This window comes from Dama dama, chromosome 15 (genome assembly GCF_033118175.1).
Source record: "Dama dama isolate Ldn47 chromosome 15, ASM3311817v1, whole genome shotgun sequence".
In the NCBI taxonomy this organism is placed as follows: domain Eukaryota; kingdom Metazoa; phylum Chordata; class Mammalia; order Artiodactyla; family Cervidae; genus Dama; species Dama dama.
The window spans coordinates 47,483,082-47,500,535 of NC_083695.1; the positions used below are offsets into that span (position 1 = coordinate 47,483,082).

Below are 17,454 nucleotides of genomic sequence, written 5' to 3' on the forward strand. Positions count from 1 at the left end.
AAGCAGACAGCATAAATTGTCAACTGTGAGTTGAGGGAGATGACATGGAGATGTCTTGTAAGAGTACTTTAATGGAAATAGAAACATCATCAGTGAACAAGACTAATGGCAATAGAGTCATTATTAGGGACATTTAATGAATTTTATTATGTTTTGTGCATTTTAAAATACTAAGAACAGGAAAAGAGGGATACAATTTTTTGTCTCTCATTTTAGTTGTACATAATAAAAATATCCATTAATGTTGTTGGGACTATTTGCTAGCTTTATCTTTTTCAGAAGTGATGTTTTCCCAGAGTGTCTAAGACTTTTTCATTCATACTGTGTGGTTGAACCTGGAGTACATTGCAGTTTAGACTCTGAAGCTGACTTTATCATGAGGATATCTGGGTACTAACACTAACCTGTGAAGACAGTCCTTGCCATTATCTGTCCATGAAAACCTCTGGGGAACTCATGAGACCTTGAGACCACCCAGCTGCATGAGCACAGACTGTGGAGAGCCAAGCGGTAGAGAACTTTCAGTTCCATGTGGTTTTATAAGAAGTGGCCCCACACATCTTCTCTTTTCACCACAAGTTAGGAGATGAGGGGCTCAGTCCTGGAGAGGTGCAACACCTGCATAAGTCTAGCTGGTCCCTGGCAGGAGGAGAACGCCATCTCCTTGGACTTTTGCTACTGGGTGTGGGGGATGCAGGTTGCAGGGCAATGCCTCACTTCTGGAGAGAAAGGAAGGAGAGAGAGAGTGATGGAAAATATAAACTCCAGTCCACTGAGCCTTCACCATGCGTCAGCACTCTGTCAATACTTCATGCATCCATAGCCCTAAGGAGAGAAGGCTGAGCCTGGGAAAAGTGAAGCGAGCTCCCTAGTGTCAAAGGTCAAGCAAGTGGGCATCTGCCATGTGATCTGACTGTACAGCAACCCAGTGTTGTAAATGCTGCCCTCCTCCTGGTTCAGAGTCCCACTTAGCCCCATTGTTCAGATGATGATGTGATTTTGGGGTCTTCTTGGTCTTAGTATTACAGAATCCATTGGCAGCTCATTTTTAGGCTGGTCCCTGGTCACCCAGGTGGTACTAGTGGTAAAGAACCCACCTGCCAATGCAGGAGATGTAAGCAATGTGGGTTCAGTCGATTCCTGGGTGAGGAAGATACCCTGGAGGAGGACATGGCAACCTACTCCAGTATTCTTGCCTGGAGAATCCCATGGACAGAGGAGCTTGGCAGGCTATGGTTCAGAGGTTTGGACATGACTGAAGTGATTTAGCACTGGTCACCCAAAGACTGCTTCCCAGTTGTCTTTGTGGGGGACACCCAAGCTCACCCTGAATCAAATGCTTCCATTTTCTTTGGTCTTCACTGTAGCTCTGAAGAGGGGTTACACACACAGTCACTACTAGGGTGGCCTTGTCCAATCCCACCTGTTAGGCACCTCCAGCATCAGCAGCTTCCCCTTGGTCTGGTCAATGGCTGTTTTCCAGTGGCTGAAGAAATAGGTGTTGTATGCTTTATCACATGTTCTGTGTCTTCCCAGATTTCCTGTGCCACTCATGGCCCTGGGAACTGTGTAGTCACCCAGACCCAGAGAAGTCTTCCAGCTTCAGGCAGACAGCAAGGAAGAAAACATCCCTGGACCATCAATGAGCCTTTCTGGCTCCTGGACCCTGGCATCAGAGCAAACCTGCATTTTACAAGACTTTCCTCCCTTTGGCCTTAAACCTGCAAATCTAGGGAGAGAAACAGTGGATCCACATGGACTTGGAGGCCAGAGCAAGTAGTAGGTGAAGTTTTCACATTTCACACTTGCTTTCTTTGCCCAACTTTTGTCTAACACCCTGGCCTGGTGGTGGGCTTATCTTCCACACCCAGTTCTTTCTTGGCTGCCTTATTCTTTATTTTTTTCATTATTTAATTGGATTTGTAGAAAACTGCTTGGTTATCTTTTTCCTTGGTCAAGCCACACAGCGCGTATGATGTTACTTTCCCAACCAGGGATAGAACCCACATTCCCTTTATTGGAAGTGGCCTTAACCACTGTACCATCATAGAAGTAACTTTCCTGGCCTTCTTAATAGCCTTTTATCCAACCCCTTCTCAGCACAGTCAGCTGCTCCTGCTTCAGCTCAGGCAGTAAGTAATCATTTCTCACTGTGGCAACTGGAACAGCCTCAGACAGGGTCCCCTGTGGCCCGTGGCCCTGTGCTCCCTGTTGTCCTAGGTGTCTTGCCGTCTCTCACTCATGTGGCGAGAGTTCTGTGGTTGGAAGTAACAGAGACCTATTCTGGTAACTTAAACAGAAGAAGATGCATAAGAGGGGTGTGGGTTTGCCCATGGGATGGAAGGGAGGGCTTGCAGAGCAGGCCTGGAGCAGGCAGATGTCCAGGGTCTCAATGGAGAGAATTAATCACTGCTCTCTACATTACTTTTGCAAATCAAATGTTCACCACAGTTGCCAACTTTCAGAGAGTGTCTGGGGGAGGGAGTGGAGAATGGCTGAAGGCACCCTGGCCCCTGAGAGAAGGATTTGGGAGTAAAGAATGAGGTGATGAGTGTATCTTTGGGAGTAAAATAAAATCAAAGCTCAGAGGGCCATGCAAATCAGTCATCACTTCAAAGAAAAAGAAGAAGGGAGGCAGGGAGGAAGAGGGAGGGATGGAGGAAGGACAGGGAAGAGAGAGAGGAGACAAAGAAGGCAAAAAGATAAATGCAAAAGAAAGGAAAAAAGGGGAGGAGAGTGGAGAAAAGAGGATCTCTGAGACTTCAGACAGTGGTCAGAACCCAGGAAACCAGCCAGGTGTCAGAGGTTTGAGGCTGGGAGGTGGCTCCTGGGGAAATTCCTTGAGCTGCAGAAAGGGGCCTCTGGAGCTCTGGGTGGGGGATTCGGGGCCTCAGGGGTGGTTAGGAAGAGATTGTCTAAGGACACCTGCCGGGGGCCATGCTGGGCATAAGTAGGGCAGGAGGAGTGAGTCACAGCCCTGTCCTCAGTGCCCACAGGGAAGCAGGACCCCGAGATCAGCTGAGAGAGTAACCAGGGACAGGAGAGGATGCAAACAGCTAAGTCTTGGAGCACGAGGCTGTCGTCGGTCCTCGGCAAGGTGGGTGTCCCCTGACCTCCTCACAGAGGAGGGCGATCAGACTTAGAGATCAAGAGCCGTCGTCAGCACCACACAGCTAGACGTGGCGCCCCTGGGATCTGGAATCTGGATGCAGGGTGTCTGCTCCCACAGCCCGTGTGCTCTCCTCTGCATCTCACCTGCAGCCTCTCTGAACCTACCTGAGACCCAGGGAGGCGAACGGCGTGGCTTCTTGGTTAAGGGGTGTTTGTGCTGGGCAGGGGTGCACTGCACAAAGGCAGCTGTCCCTACCCCACTCAGATGCACCCAGGCTCCTTCTCAGATGTTTCTTCTCTGCAGTTAAGTGAGCAACATGGAAAATGGTGGGGGCATCCCTAACTCCTCCAAGCTGGCCTTTCAATGTCACCAGGCTGCTCCCTCCCAAGTTTCAGTACATTTCCCAGCTGTTGATTGCTCCAGGGCTTGCAGGAGTGGGTCCTGTGACCTGGCTGTTTTCTCAACCCAGCAGGATCACAAGGGCTTGTTTTGTTTTTCTGCTGCTGCTAGGAACTCAGACCTTGCTGTGGGGCATCTTATTTTGCCTTCCAAGCACACTTGTTTTCTCCCGTCCCCAGGCCTGCTTCCACTCTCATACCTTTCAATATGCCAGCTGGAAATCCTTGAACCATTCTAAAAGACAAGGGACCTCGTTCCCTGGAATTGGCTGCTTGTTTCCTAATTAGGAGTCAGTGGCTTGAATATAAACGAGTCATTAGATCCATTAGAAACGCCAAGTTCAGATGGTTGTGAGTTTTCATTTAGATATTTTCTGCTTCTTGGCCCAGCCCAAACAAACACTCCAGCATTCCCCAGTTACTTTGTTTCTCATGGTCAGATAGACGACTTTTCTCCTATAATTCATAAATCAGGCCTCACTGGGGTTTCAGTGAATTCTTTGACTACTGCTCTGATTAATCAGGGAATTGTATGCTTTTCTTTCTTTTGGAATGATCCTTTCTAAGGACCAAATTTCCGTATGTCCTTGAATATAAAAATGAACCTAGACTTGAAGACACAGGGCATCAGCATTCCCACAGCTGGGGAGGGTCTCCTTTCCCTGCAGGAGAGCTGCAGCTCTGGGGACTAGAGCCAGGAGCAGTCACCCTGGTGGTCATGCACTCACTGGGGGTGGCAATTTGAGCAAAGCCTTTCCACCTGGAAGATGACCATGACCTGCAGTGGGCAGAGCAATAGCAGCAACAACAACAAATACAGCTAAACCACGTCACAGGTCCTTGAAGTTACTTGATCAAGCACTCCCTTAATGTAAGTAGATATTAAAAAACAAGAGCAAGACAACCAACCAGGCAGAACTCCCTCCACACACGGGGTGGACAAAATGTGGGTGAAAATAGGATACAAACGATGACCTCTGTGTCCCTGGAGATGCTGCCGCAGTGTGGACTGGTGGAACACACAGCCCCTCTGGGTCAGGGATGACTCCCCCGGCTTGCAGGGTCTCTCTGTGTCCCCGACCCTACACAACAATTCAGGATCCTTTCTTTCCCCATTCACTAGACCACTGTAAGTGAGATAGAGGAATGCTTATGAACACTTTATGCCATATTTTTACCTTTGTGACATATTACATCACCCATGCCAGTTGGGTCTGAGATTTCTTTGGATCACATGCGTATTGAACAGTGTGAGAAGTTCCATCTTAATAACCCCTTGCAAAGCCCCCTGTGGGGCATACAGGGACAGGAATGTCAGTCCTATTTCCTGATGAAGAAATAAAGGTTCAAGTGGGTGATTTGACCTCTCCGAATCACAGATTCCTCCAAGAGCAGAGCCTGTTCTTAAACTTGGATCTTCTGCCTCCAAGTTTAAGGCCATGTCCATTCATTAATCACCAGAAAGAGAGTTAGTCTGAATCTTAGAGTTGACTTTTGAGTCTTTGATCATTGGATACAATGGGAATCATAGCTTCACGGGGAAGGCATGTAGTTCTGTTTTGCTGCATAAGCTGGCCATGTTTCTAGCAGTAACACTGGCTGAGGGACAAATGGGGGTCAGGTTGAGAGTGGAGGTGGGGAGCTGCCTTTGAGACTACGCCAGTGACCCTTATTTTACTTATGCTATACGAGCCCACCCAAAAGAACACTGCCTTCTAGCCACCCTAGTCAGAGCCCGCTAAGACGGGGCTTCGTTGGTGGCTCAGTCAGTAAAGAATCTGCCTGCAATGCAGGAGGCCCGGGTTTGATCCCTGGGTGAGGAAGATCCCCTGGCGAAGGAAATGGCTACCCACTCTAGTATGCTTGCTTGGGAAATCCCATGGACAGAGGAACCTGGTGGGCTACAGTCCATGGGCTCAAAAGAGTTGCACACAACATGGAAACTAAACGACCAGCCACCAAGACTACTGGTTCCTTAGCACCCAAAGCAGCTTTTCTTGATGGAATGCAAACAGTTCCCTGCCTGGGGCCCTGCCAAGGCTTGGCAGAATTAAATGTGACATTCAGTTCCAGATTAAACAAGTTGGAACAGTTTTGCTGAAGGTGTAGATTTTTATTTGTTTTTCTGTTTGTTCACTTACTTACTGAGACCTTACTTTAATGACGTGGTTTTGGATTTCTGCATGAAAGATGCATAAGCACGATGAGTATTATTTTTATAATGGATGTTCATAATGATTATACTAACAATGGCACTTTCTATTTCTTTAAAGTTTGTTTCTTCCTTTTAAGCTTCATCCCAGGAATTTGGGATGGAATTCAGGATTTCGTAGAACTTCACAGGGTGAAGAGAGTGTCTAGCTGCTCCCTGAATCCTCTCTATGAAATTCCTACCAAAAGTCCTGCAGCTTAGACTCCCCCAACTCATGAGGAATTTTCTACTTTATGGAGCAGTCCATTTCCCCCTCCATCTGCGCTGTCTGAATGTCTGTCTTGAACAGATTCAATAGATGTAAAAACTTGAGTGGAAGAGTTATTAGGTTTGTGTTTTCACAAGCCTGCCAAGTGATTCCCAAGCAGGCTAAAGTTTGAGACCCACTGCTCTACAGCACACTGTCTTTCTGATAATAACTGTGATAGTTACTTTTATGTGGCAACTTGGCTGAGCCATGGTACTTAGTTGTTTGGTTAAAAATGAATCTAGATTTTGCTGTGAAAGTTATCTTAATCAGTAGACTTTGGGTAGATAAGACTGTTGTTCAGTCGCTAAGTCGAGTCTGACTCTTTATGACCCCATGGACTGTAGAACACCAGGCTTCTTGTCCTCCACTATCTCCCAGAGTTTGCTCAGATTAATATCCATTAAGTCAGTGATACCATCTAACCATCTCATCCTCTGCCACTCCCTTCTCCTTTTGCCTTCAAGCCTTCCCAGTATCGGTCTTTTCTAGTGAGTTGGCTCTTCACATCAGGTGGCCAAAGTTTTGACTTCAGGATCAGTCCTCCCAGTGAATATTCAGGGTTGATTTCCTTTAGGATTGACTGGTTTGCTCTCCTTGCTGTCCAAGGGACTCTCAAGAGTCTTCCCCAGCACCACAGTTTGAAAGCATCAGTTCTTTGGCTCTTTGCCTTCTTTATGGTCCAACTCTCACAACTGTACTTGACTACTAGAAAAACCATAGCTTTGACTATATGGACCTTTGTTAGCAAAGTGATGTCTCTGCTTTTAATATGCTGTTTAGGTTTGTCATAGCTTTTCCTCCAAGGAGCAAATGTCTTTGAATTTCATGGCTACAGTCACCATCTGCAGTGATTTTGGAGCCCAAGAAGATCTGTCACTGCTTTCACTTTATTCCCTTCTATTTGCCATGAAGTGATGGGACCTGATGCCATGATCTTGGTTTTTTTAATGTAGAATTTCAAGCCAGCCTTTTCACTCTCCTCTTTCACTTTCACCTAGAGGCTCTTTAGTTCCTCTTCACTTTCTGCACTCTTCATAATGTGTGTGGGTCTCATCCAATCACTTGAAGTACTTACGTCCCCCAGGCTTCCCAGGTGGTGCCAGTGGTAAAGAACCCTCCTGCCAATGCAGGAGACTCAAGAGATGTGGGTTCAATCCCTGGGTTGGGAAGATCCCCTGGAGAAGGGTGTGGCAACCCACTCCAGTATTCATGTCTGGAGAATCCCATGGACAGAAGATCCTGGTGGGCTACAGTCCATGGGGTCACAAAGAGTTGGACAAGACTGAATCGACATGGCACACAGCACGCATGTCCCCTGGGTAGGAAGGAATTCTGCCTCTGGCGCTCAACTGCAGAATGAACTCCTGCCAGAATTTCTCCTCTGCCAGCCTGCCTTGTAAATTTCGAACTTGACAGCACCCACAATCATGTGAACCAATTGCTTAAAAATCTCTTCTCTCCTCCCCTCCTCTGTCCCTTTCCCTTCCCTTCTCTTCCTCTCTCTCATTTTCTCTCTTTGTCCAGCCTATCGGTTCTATTTCTCTGGAGAATCCCAACCAACACAAACTGCGTTAGAATCCAGTGTGCAATCTTTCTCTCTTAGCCCAAACTTGGTGGCAGTCTTCCTCACTGTAAGACTCGGGACAGCCTTTTTATTAGGTAGGAGTTACTACAGGCATGGAATTTAATAGCGATCCAGGATTTAAAATATTAACTAGGAACTTAAACTTTTGTGGGTAGATTTGGCAGAAACCGTTTGATTTTGGGTCATTCCTTGGAAGCTTCTTTATTGAAAAAAAAATTCTAGCTTTCAGTGAGGACTTTAAAAACAGATGGATATAAATTGGAATCCCCACCATTACTATTCACTAAACACCTCAGGCAAGTCACTTAACATATGTGAGTCACATTTTCCTCATCAGTGAAACAAGGTTACTAAGGTTATTTTTTTCCTTTTGTGGCTTTAATGAAGCTTCTAGGTAGCATATCCAAAGCGCCAATTTATGTCAAGCTTATGGTTGGCTTTCAGGGTGAATGGGAGCTATTACACTTTTAGCTTGCTACTTCTAACAGTGGAGGTAAACTAGAAAGACATTACAGTCGACTGGGAGTTTAGGTAACTGTTCTCTGGTTAACCCTGGATTTATTGAAATGTAATTTATTTCTCTTACCTTGTTGCATTTACTAGAACCTCCAAAGAAATGAGAAGTTATAAGAATGGACATCCTTGTCTTGATCTTGATCTTAGGGGGAAAACATCGAGACTTCCACCACTAATTGTAATACGAACAGTAGGTTTATCAGAGAGATCCTCAATGGATTGAGGAAGTTCCTTCTATTTCTGGTTTTCTTAGAGGAGTTATGAGGATGGAAGTTGGACTTTTGAAAATGATTTTACCACATCTATTGAGATGCTTATTTTTTTTGAAATTAAATTTAAAAATATTGTGAATTATACTGATTGGCTTTTTAAATCATAAACTAACCTTGCATTCCTGGAATATACTTCACTTGGTCAGGACGGATTATATTTTTATGGATTTTAATGGATTTGATTTGTTAAAGTGTTGTTTGACTTAAAATTATTTTTTCTTTCATTTTATTATTTTTCTCTTTTGTATTCATAGGGATATCATTGGTTTATAGTTTTCTTTTCTTATAATGTCCTTGTCTGCATAATACTGGCTTCTTAGAATGACCTGCCTCTTGAGAAACTTATATGCAGGTCAGGAAGCAACAGTTAGAACCGGACATGGAACAACAGACTGGTTCCAAATAGGAAAAGGAGTACGTCAAGGCTGTATATTGTCACCCTGCTTATTTAACTTATATGCAGAGTACATCATGAGAAACGCTGGGCTGGAAGAAGCACAAGCTGGAATCAAGATTGCCGGGAGAAATATCGATAACCTCAGATATGCAGGTGATACCACCCTTACGGCAGAAAGTGAAGAGGAACTAAAAAGCCTCTTGATGAAAGTGAAAGAGGAGACTGAAAATTTGGCTTAAAGCTCAACATTCAGAAAACTAAGATCATGGCATCTGGTCCCATCACTTCATGGGAAATAGACGGGGAAACAGTGGAAACAGTGTCAGACTTTATTTTTTTGGGTTCCAAAATCACTGCAGATGGTGATTGCAGCCATGATATTAAAATATACTTACTCCTTGGAAGGAAAGTTATGACCAACCTAGACAGCATATTAAAAAGCAGAGACATTACTTTGCCAACAAAGGTCCGTCTAGTCAAGGTTATGGTTTTTCCAGCGGTCATGTACGGATGTGAGAGTTGGACTATAAAGAAAGCTGAACGCTGAAGAATTAATGCTTTTGATCTGTGATGTTGCAGAAGACTCTTGAGAGTCCCTTGGACTGCAAGGAGATCCAACCAGTCCATCCTAAAGCAGATCAGTCCTGGGTGTTCATTGGAAGGACTGATGCTGAAGCTGAAACTCCAATACTTTGGCCACCTCATGCGAAGAGTCGACTCATTGGAACAGACCCTGATGCTGGGAGGGATTGGGGGCAGGAGGAGAAGGGGACGACCGAGGATGAGATAGCTGAATGGCATCACCGACTCGACGGACATGAGTTTGAGTAAACTCCGGGAGTTGGTGATGGACAAGGAGGCTTGGCGTGCTGCCATTCATGGGGTCTCCAAGAGTCGGACACGACTGAGCGACTGAACTGAACTGAACTGATAATGGGTTGAGACGTTTTCTCTCCTTGGCAGGTCCCAGTTTCAGGCGGCTCTAAGCTTCTGCGCTCTCAGCAGAGGGTGTGATGTGACGAGTGTCCACTAGAGGGCAGCAGAGGTCCAGTATTGTTTGAAGAAACATGGCTTCTCCCCGCTGTGGCTCCTTTCACTTGATCGTGTTCTTGGCTCCTATTTTGTCACTGCTTTTGAGTTCACTCCTGGTGATTTCTTAGCTTTAAGCTTTGTTGCCTCACAACCTTGCTTCTCGGATGGCTGAGAGGAAGCCCCAGAACCACTGCCCTGAGGACAGCCGTTTACAGAGCCCCTGGGCCAGGGTGTGAGCTGAGAGGCAGCTGCCTGAGGCCGACCGCAGAGGACACGCGGTGTGGAAAGCTGGATTTCCCGTCACTCTCCAGCCTAACTCATACAGAATGGAATGGGGTTTAAAAACGCGTTTACGGCTTTCACGGCTAAAGTCTTGTTACAGCCTCACGTGGGCTTGGCCGACCAGTGGTTCTCAGGCTCCATTTCTTCACGCTCATGGTGATGACAAGGTGGAACAGTTACTGTGCTTGGTAAAAAAAAGTTTGCTTTACTAGACCTTGATGAAATACAGAAAAACGGTTAAGTGCTGTAAACTCATTCTTTATGCAGTCTGTTCAAGGAACTGATATCAGTTGGCTCTTCTTGTTGAAAGTTTTGGAGCTCACACGAGTCATCTGCTGAGTGCAGAGTCAGTCTTCCTGATGTCTGGGAGTGGGCTCCTTCCTGTCACTGCCTTTTCTTCAGGCACAAGGACAGCCCCTAGAGGACAAAGGGAGGCAGATGCCACTGGTCGTTAACTGCATTAACAGAATGCAACCTCACAGAGACCAACGGGCATTTACCTCTCTTGGATCTGAACACCTGCTGGACTCATCTTTCACCTCCTGGAGCCCACCCAGATCAGAGCCAGTGCCAATATGCATTTTTGATCAAACAGTGTGTTGAGAGACACATATTCTCTTATCTCTTTCCCCATATCTATGGCTTCATAACTTCAAGGCCTTGTCAACTTTTATTTATTTATTCATTAATGCAAATATATTTATAAACCCTGTGCCGGTATAATGGTGTGCAAAACAGACATCACCGCTGTGTTTATAGAGCTTGACACCAAGCAGGAGGATGGATGCATGGGAAGTAGGGGGCGTGAAACCAGGAGGCCTACCAGTCAGGTCAGGCTGAGGTCAGGAAAGGCTCGCTGGAGAAATGAGTGAGAAGCCTGCAAGTGGGGAGCACAGTGTGGGCAGCAGGGAGGAGCCTGGTGTGAGCAGACAGCTCCTGCAGAGGGTGTGTGGAGAGGAGCATGGATGGCCTGCCAATCAGCAGTGCCTGGAATCCTGTGAACTTCTGCTGAGGGACTTTGCTGAGGGAAGCAGAACCGAACCGCTGTAGGCATTTGGAGCAGAGAGAGCTTACTATGGGCAATTGGGGGCTTTTCAAATTATGGGAGAGACTTGGGGAGTGGAGGTCAGTAAGACTACCTTAGGGCATCCAGGACAGATATCCAGCCCATCATCACCAGTGACCCTGGAGCCTGCATCCCGAAGCAGGTGTGGTCAGGACACTGGGAGAGCTGAGAGCTGCCTGCCTGTGGGTGTCACCGACTTGGGGCACCCAGAGGGCGATTCTCAGGAGAAGCCGGAGGAGGCAGACAGAGCGGTGCCCATGAAGGCAGCTATCGGACAAGACGCATGCCATGTCTCCACTTCTGCACCAGAACCTAGCTCTGTGCTCACCAACTGAGTCTAACCCCTACCCAGTGGGCCAATGAATCTGTGGTTCCAGGCGTGTCCCTGAGAAGCAGAGGACAGTGTATCAGAGACAAGGAGACCCTGCTGACAACTGACCATCCAGAAAAATCAGTTTGGGAGAAGGAAGTGGCCTTGTCTCCTTTGCCACTAGCCAGCAGTGTATGTATCTCCAGGTCTCAGCTTCCTCCTCTGTACAGTGGGTTGGCAACACTACCTGCTTAATATGTGTCATAAAACGGCAAACAAGGGGAGGTAAATTCTCAGCACAGTGCTGGGCATGTAGGTTTCAATGATTTCTAGTTATTATTATTTTTGTTAGTGATATTTTTGTTATTAAGAGCACTGAAGAATTGATGCTTGCAAACTGTGGTGTCAGAGAAGACTTTTGAGTGTCCCTTGGACTGCAAGGAGATCAAACCAGTGAATCCTAAAGGAAATCGACCATGAGTATTCATTGGAAGGACTGATACTGAAGCTGACGCTCCAATACTTTGGCCATCTGATGTGAAGAGCCGACTCACTGGAAAAGACCCTGATGCTGGGAAAGATAGAAGGCAGGAGGAGAAGGGGACAACAGAGGAGGAGATGATTGGATGGCATTACCGACTCAATGGGCATGACTTTGAGCAAGTTCCAGGAGATGGTGAAGGGAAGCCTAGTGTGCTGCAGTCCATGGGGTCACAAAGAGTTGGATCCTATTGAACAATTGAGCAACAACAACAACAAAGACTAATGTGTTTTTTTTTTTTTTTTTTTTTTTATTAGTTGGAGGCCAATCACTTCACAACATTTCAGTGGGTTTTGTCATACATTGATATGAATCAGCCATGGATTTACACGTATTCCCCATCCCGATCCCCGCTCCCACCTCCCTCTCCACCCGATTCCTCTGTGTTTTAAAAAGCTGAGGGATTTCCCTGGCAGTCCAGTGGTTAAGACTTCATCTTCCAATGCAGGGGGTGTAGATTCTATTCCTGGCTGGGGAGCTAAGATCCCACATGGTTTTGGCCCCAGTACCAAACAAAAAACAGAAACAATATTGTGACAAATTCAATAAAGACTTTTAAAATGGTCCACATGAAATCTTAAGAAAAAAAGGTGAAAGCCATTAAAGATTTTAAAAGCAAAATAGAAATAGGCTCATCTTTTTAAAAAGTTGCAGTAGTTTTAGGGTGTCTCTGGTATTGACAGTCACAAGTACCGAGCTGACTAGCCCTGTGGCTGGGACACCAGGGTGAGGCCCAGAGCATATCTTGTGGGGGGCATTCAGTTCCCACAGCCCATCATATGCTTGTGAGTCTCCACAAGCTCAAATGGACCACGTGTATGATGCATATGGGGTGAGTGGGATCATTTCCCCCCTTTTGCCACAATGAGAATTTGCTTTTCTCCAGGGGCCACTGTTTCTAAAACTTTGCCCAGTAGAGTTCGAACCATGTAGTATGGTTAGTCTCTGAACTATTTCAAAAGGTTGCTCTGATTTACTTCTGTCTGCACCTAGTGGGTAGAGTGAGGCCACAGGAGCCTCGGAACCAGATTTGTGTGCCTAGTTTGGCAGATGGGGAACTGTCTTGGAGAAACAGCTGCTGAACCAGGGCGGAGAGGGGTGGACCCCTGAACAGGGCAGATACGGAGTCAAGGCTGAGCCTGATGAGCAGGGGTCCAAAGGCAAGGTTCATGGACCTAATGGGGAGGTTTTAGTTAAAAAACTAAAAAGGAACCAGCTCCCAGGGGCCCAACTACAAAGAAATGAAAGACTCAGACAACTGAAGACTCCGGACTCAGTCTGGATTGTGGCTGCTGGTGGGTTCGTAGGTCCTGGGGGTCTGAGCCTGTAGGAGGAAGGTCTGGAGTTCCTGCCTTACGATGGGAAAGATGCTGCTCTAAACCCTAATCTGTTGTGACCAGTTAACCCCCGCACCAACTCTAGGAATCAGGTGCTGTCATTATCACCAGTTCCAAAGGAAGAGACTGAGGTTCAGAGAGGTTAAGGCGCTTGTCTCAGGTCACACAGCTGGTGAGTTGGATGGCTGGCACCCCAGTCCCCTGGCTCTGGAGGATGCATTGGGCACCATGCTTCCCCGCAGATGCATCTGTGCACTTTCCAATCTGCGTGCTCTAAAGCTCATCCTGAGGGCAGCGCTATCAAAGGCCCATCTGTGGAATCTATGGGCCTTCAAGTCATTCATTAATCATAAGGGATAATCAGCCTGGAGAGAAGGCAAGGTTGTTCTGGAGGAAAGAACGTGCCTAAGACAGGGACACATATAGCTCAGTACAGATGTGCTGAGTGTGTGCATGAGTGTGAGTGTATGTGAGCACACACGTGTGTCTGCAAACTCAGGAAAAGGCAAGCACCAACTCTGTCAAAGGCTGGAAGGTAAGAATGCAAAAATACCAGAGATCTTCCTGACAAATCCGGTTTTTTTCTGTGCATTCATTTGTTCTTTATCATTTACTTCAGACAGTATTGGCCCTGAGAGAATGAGTTTAGAAATGAAGCCTCTGTGTTCTGTAATTTTACTGGCATTTAGTAAAAGCAGGCAGACAGACAGACACACACACACATACAGAGCGTCAGAGATAAAGGCAACTGTAATCACAGAACCTCACCTCAAACTTGCAAAATACCTGAATGACTTTTCCTGTTAATAAGCTCAACAGTGTCTTCCTGAATCATCCATATGTTGGGCTGGCTCCTGGTTCCAAGCCTTTGCTTCCTTATTTGCTCCTCAGAGATGTATTGAGGGCCAGTGAAAGAGCAGGTGTGACCATTTAGTGGGTTTTGGGATCCTTGGCAGGCCATGTCAACTCACTTTACCCTCTGTGATTTCCCAACCAGCACCTGGCTGTGTGTGTGTGTGTGTGTGTGTGTGTGTGTGAGAGAGAGAGAGAGAGAGAGAGAGAGAGAGAGAGAGAGGGAGAGAGATTTTTCCAGGACACTGTGAGAAGCCTGAATGCCCTATAATATAGAGCACAGTCTCTTAGTCATGTCTGTTTCTTTGCAACCCTATAGACTATAGCCCACTAGGCTTCTCTGTCCAAGGGATTCTCCAGGCAAGAATACTGGAGTGGGTGGCCATGCCTTCCTCCAGGGGATCTTCCACACCCAGGGATCGAACTCACATCTCTTGCATCTTCTGCATTGGGAGGCAGATTCTTTACCACTGGTGCCACCTGGGAAGCCCCATGTACGTACAGGTGCCTTGCTAGTTATCTCCAAGTTAAGAGTGGTTCACACATTCTGCTATCGTTTATCCTCGGGACTCCTATTCTGAGGAAAGATTTATTTAGCTTGCATTTATAACCTTAATGCAGAATGTTGCCAAGGGCATCTGAGATGATGTGAACAAAAAGCAACAGGGCAGCCTCTCCTTGCCACTTCCTGCCAGCCACCAGGAAGGGAGAGCTCAGAGAGAGATTGGCAAGCCCTTGCTACTCTGATCTCTGATCTGTTGCCCCAAGTTTAGCCAGTCCTGGACTGTGACTTTAGTTCCTATTGTCTGAATGGGTCCCTTGGCCCCTAGAAAGACAGTGGGCAGGACAAGTCTCCTTGGAGTGTCCATGTAGCAGGTACTGGGCAATGGCATAGCCTGAACATGTCAAACTGAACATAACATAATCTGATCACTGAATTTCATTTTACAGATGAGCAAACTGGGACCTAGCCATCACGACTTCCACTCTGGAGTGGGCAAAATGTTACCATAAAGTGGCAGAGATGAAGGTCACTGCAGTCCAGTCTCACCACATGCAAGAGCTGAGGGGCTTTCCATAGTACCCCATCTCTGCCCTCTGGGCCTCAGAGATGTAGCCTTTGTCTCAAGGAACTGGTGAGAGTGGGGAAAGATGCTTGGGGGTTGGGACAGTCTGGGTGGGGAGCTGCAAAGCCCCCGTGGGTTGGTGGAATCAAGTCTGCATGCAGCATGGGCACCACTGCCCCTGGGTGGACCTCACATGTCAGCAGTGAAAGCAACAGCTGGCTTAGCTTTTCAACCCAGGTGATGTCCGATCAGTGGCTCCCCGGTGCTGGGTGGAAGGTTCAATACTGACCCTTTGTGACCTTCTCCTCAAGCCCCCCTCCTCCTTCCTTCTAGTCCAAGTGCCGATGCTCATCTGTTCTCCCTGGATCTAGACTGGCCTCTTTCTTCTCTCTAATCTGTTGTTATGGGAAGAAAGTTATCCCCACTTCCCTGAGGGTAGGGAGTCCTCTTTAGAGGCCTGAATTGTCTTAGCAGGACTGGACTCTTGTAAATCAGCTTTTGTCTTTTCTCATTACTGTCTGATATGTGAGTTTTGAGACAGTTTAGGAGGGCAACAAACTGAATATTGACTATTTGATTTTCTTGTGTTCCTGCTACACTGGTCCTGATTCTCCTCCCAGCAAGGCAGACTGGAGGAAGGGCAGCGTACAAAAAATGATGGAGAATAGATACACAAAAGTAACATTTCTATCTTACTTACATAGCATCTTACTTCTCCTTTTACTTCATCCTTCCTTCTCCGAAGGAAGAGGCCTGTGTCTGTTAGCTGGCTGACCAGCCCCTTTGGGAAGTGGGTTTGCAGCCATCTCCCTGCAGACAGTGGTGTGAACTCAGTGTAATGAACTGTACCCCATGATTCATCTGGTTCTTCCCGTTGTTTCCAGGGATGTGTTAATAAACCAACATAGGCCGATGATAGCTCTGTAAAAACCTCAGGAAGAATCCTCACAATCTACCATAACCTCTGATTCACAGATAGTAAAGTCCCCAGAAGGCAACGTGGTGGAGTGGGGATGGTACCCGCCCGAGGAGCTGCCAGCCTGCCTTGACGCCTCCCCACCCAGACTCCGGAGCCATGCAGACTGCACGCAGTGTTTAAGCTTCAGTGTCTTCCTATGGAATACTCTGTAATGACCTATTGGGAATAGAATCTAGAAGAGAGGACATATGTGTAACTGACTCACGTTGCTATATAGCGGAAACTAACACAATATGGTAAATCAAGTCTACTTCAATAAAAATTAACTAAAAAATACATTTACTACAGAAGTAAAACAGAAATACACCCCTCTGTTTTGAAGATTGGTGAAGTGAAAGCGTTAGTCTCTCAGTTGTGTCTGACTCTTTGTGACTCTATGGACTGTAGCCCTCCAGGCTCCTCTGTCCATGGGATTCTCCAGGAAAGAACACTGAAGTGGGTTGCCATTTCCTTCTCCAGGGGATCTTTCTGACCCAGAGATAGAACTCAAGTCTCTCGCTTGGCAGGCAGATTTCTTTACTGACAGAGCTATCAGGGAAACACCTGTATTGTAGATTAACGCAATACAAAAGTATATACAGTCAAATGTGAAAAGCATTTTCTTACACTTATACGCAGTTACAAATGTCATGTTTGGTATAAATACTATTATACGATTGTATTTTTCAGAAACATTGTTTTATAACTTAAAGTGTCTTAGAGATTTTTATAGGTCTTCTACTTTTTAAAGGCTCTCAAGTCTTCCCTAGTGTGTCTGTAGTACACACTAGATTAAAATATATTTAATCTCTTCCTTATCAATAGACATTTTGGCTGTTCATATTTTTCTTGTTCTTACACTGCATGCTCAGTTGCTCCGGTTGTGTCTGACTCTTTGCGACCCACTGGCCTGTAGCACACCAGGATCCATTCTCCATGTGCACTGTGTAGATATCTTTGTCTGCGTAAGGAAGTATTTCTTGTGGTATGTGACGAGAAGTAAAGGTAGTTTAACTGGGAACATTTAAAATGTTGGGTGATAGCAACAAAACATGTATAAGAATATTTGATTCTCTGCATTCTTGCCAACACTTAACTAAACATCAAACAACTCATTAAATCTTGTTAATTGGGTATGCAGAATGTCTCATTTGGATATGTATTCTTTCCATTTGTAGAATAAACATCATTTTACTTTAGTAAAAAAAAATAACCTTGCTCTGCTGGGTTTACAGGATCGCTTTAAGAATCCAATCATTATAGATGA

General features: G+C 46.1%; 1 long non-coding RNA gene across 5 annotated transcripts in view; it reads left to right on the top strand.

Annotated features, from left to right (window-relative positions):
• Positions 1–17,454, top strand: part of LOC133070190 (uncharacterized) — a 142,412-nt gene that overhangs the window by 63,524 nt on the left and 61,434 nt on the right. Inside the window, exon 2 of one of the 5 annotated variants that reach the window (XR_009696096.1) lies at positions 1,537–1,783. The exons of 3 other annotated variants lie outside the window; for them this stretch is intronic. This is a non-coding gene — a long non-coding RNA (uncharacterized LOC133070190). The remainder of the gene's footprint in view (positions 1–1,536; positions 1,784–17,454) is intronic. One more of the 5 variants, XR_009696097.1, reaches the window with a different exon arrangement.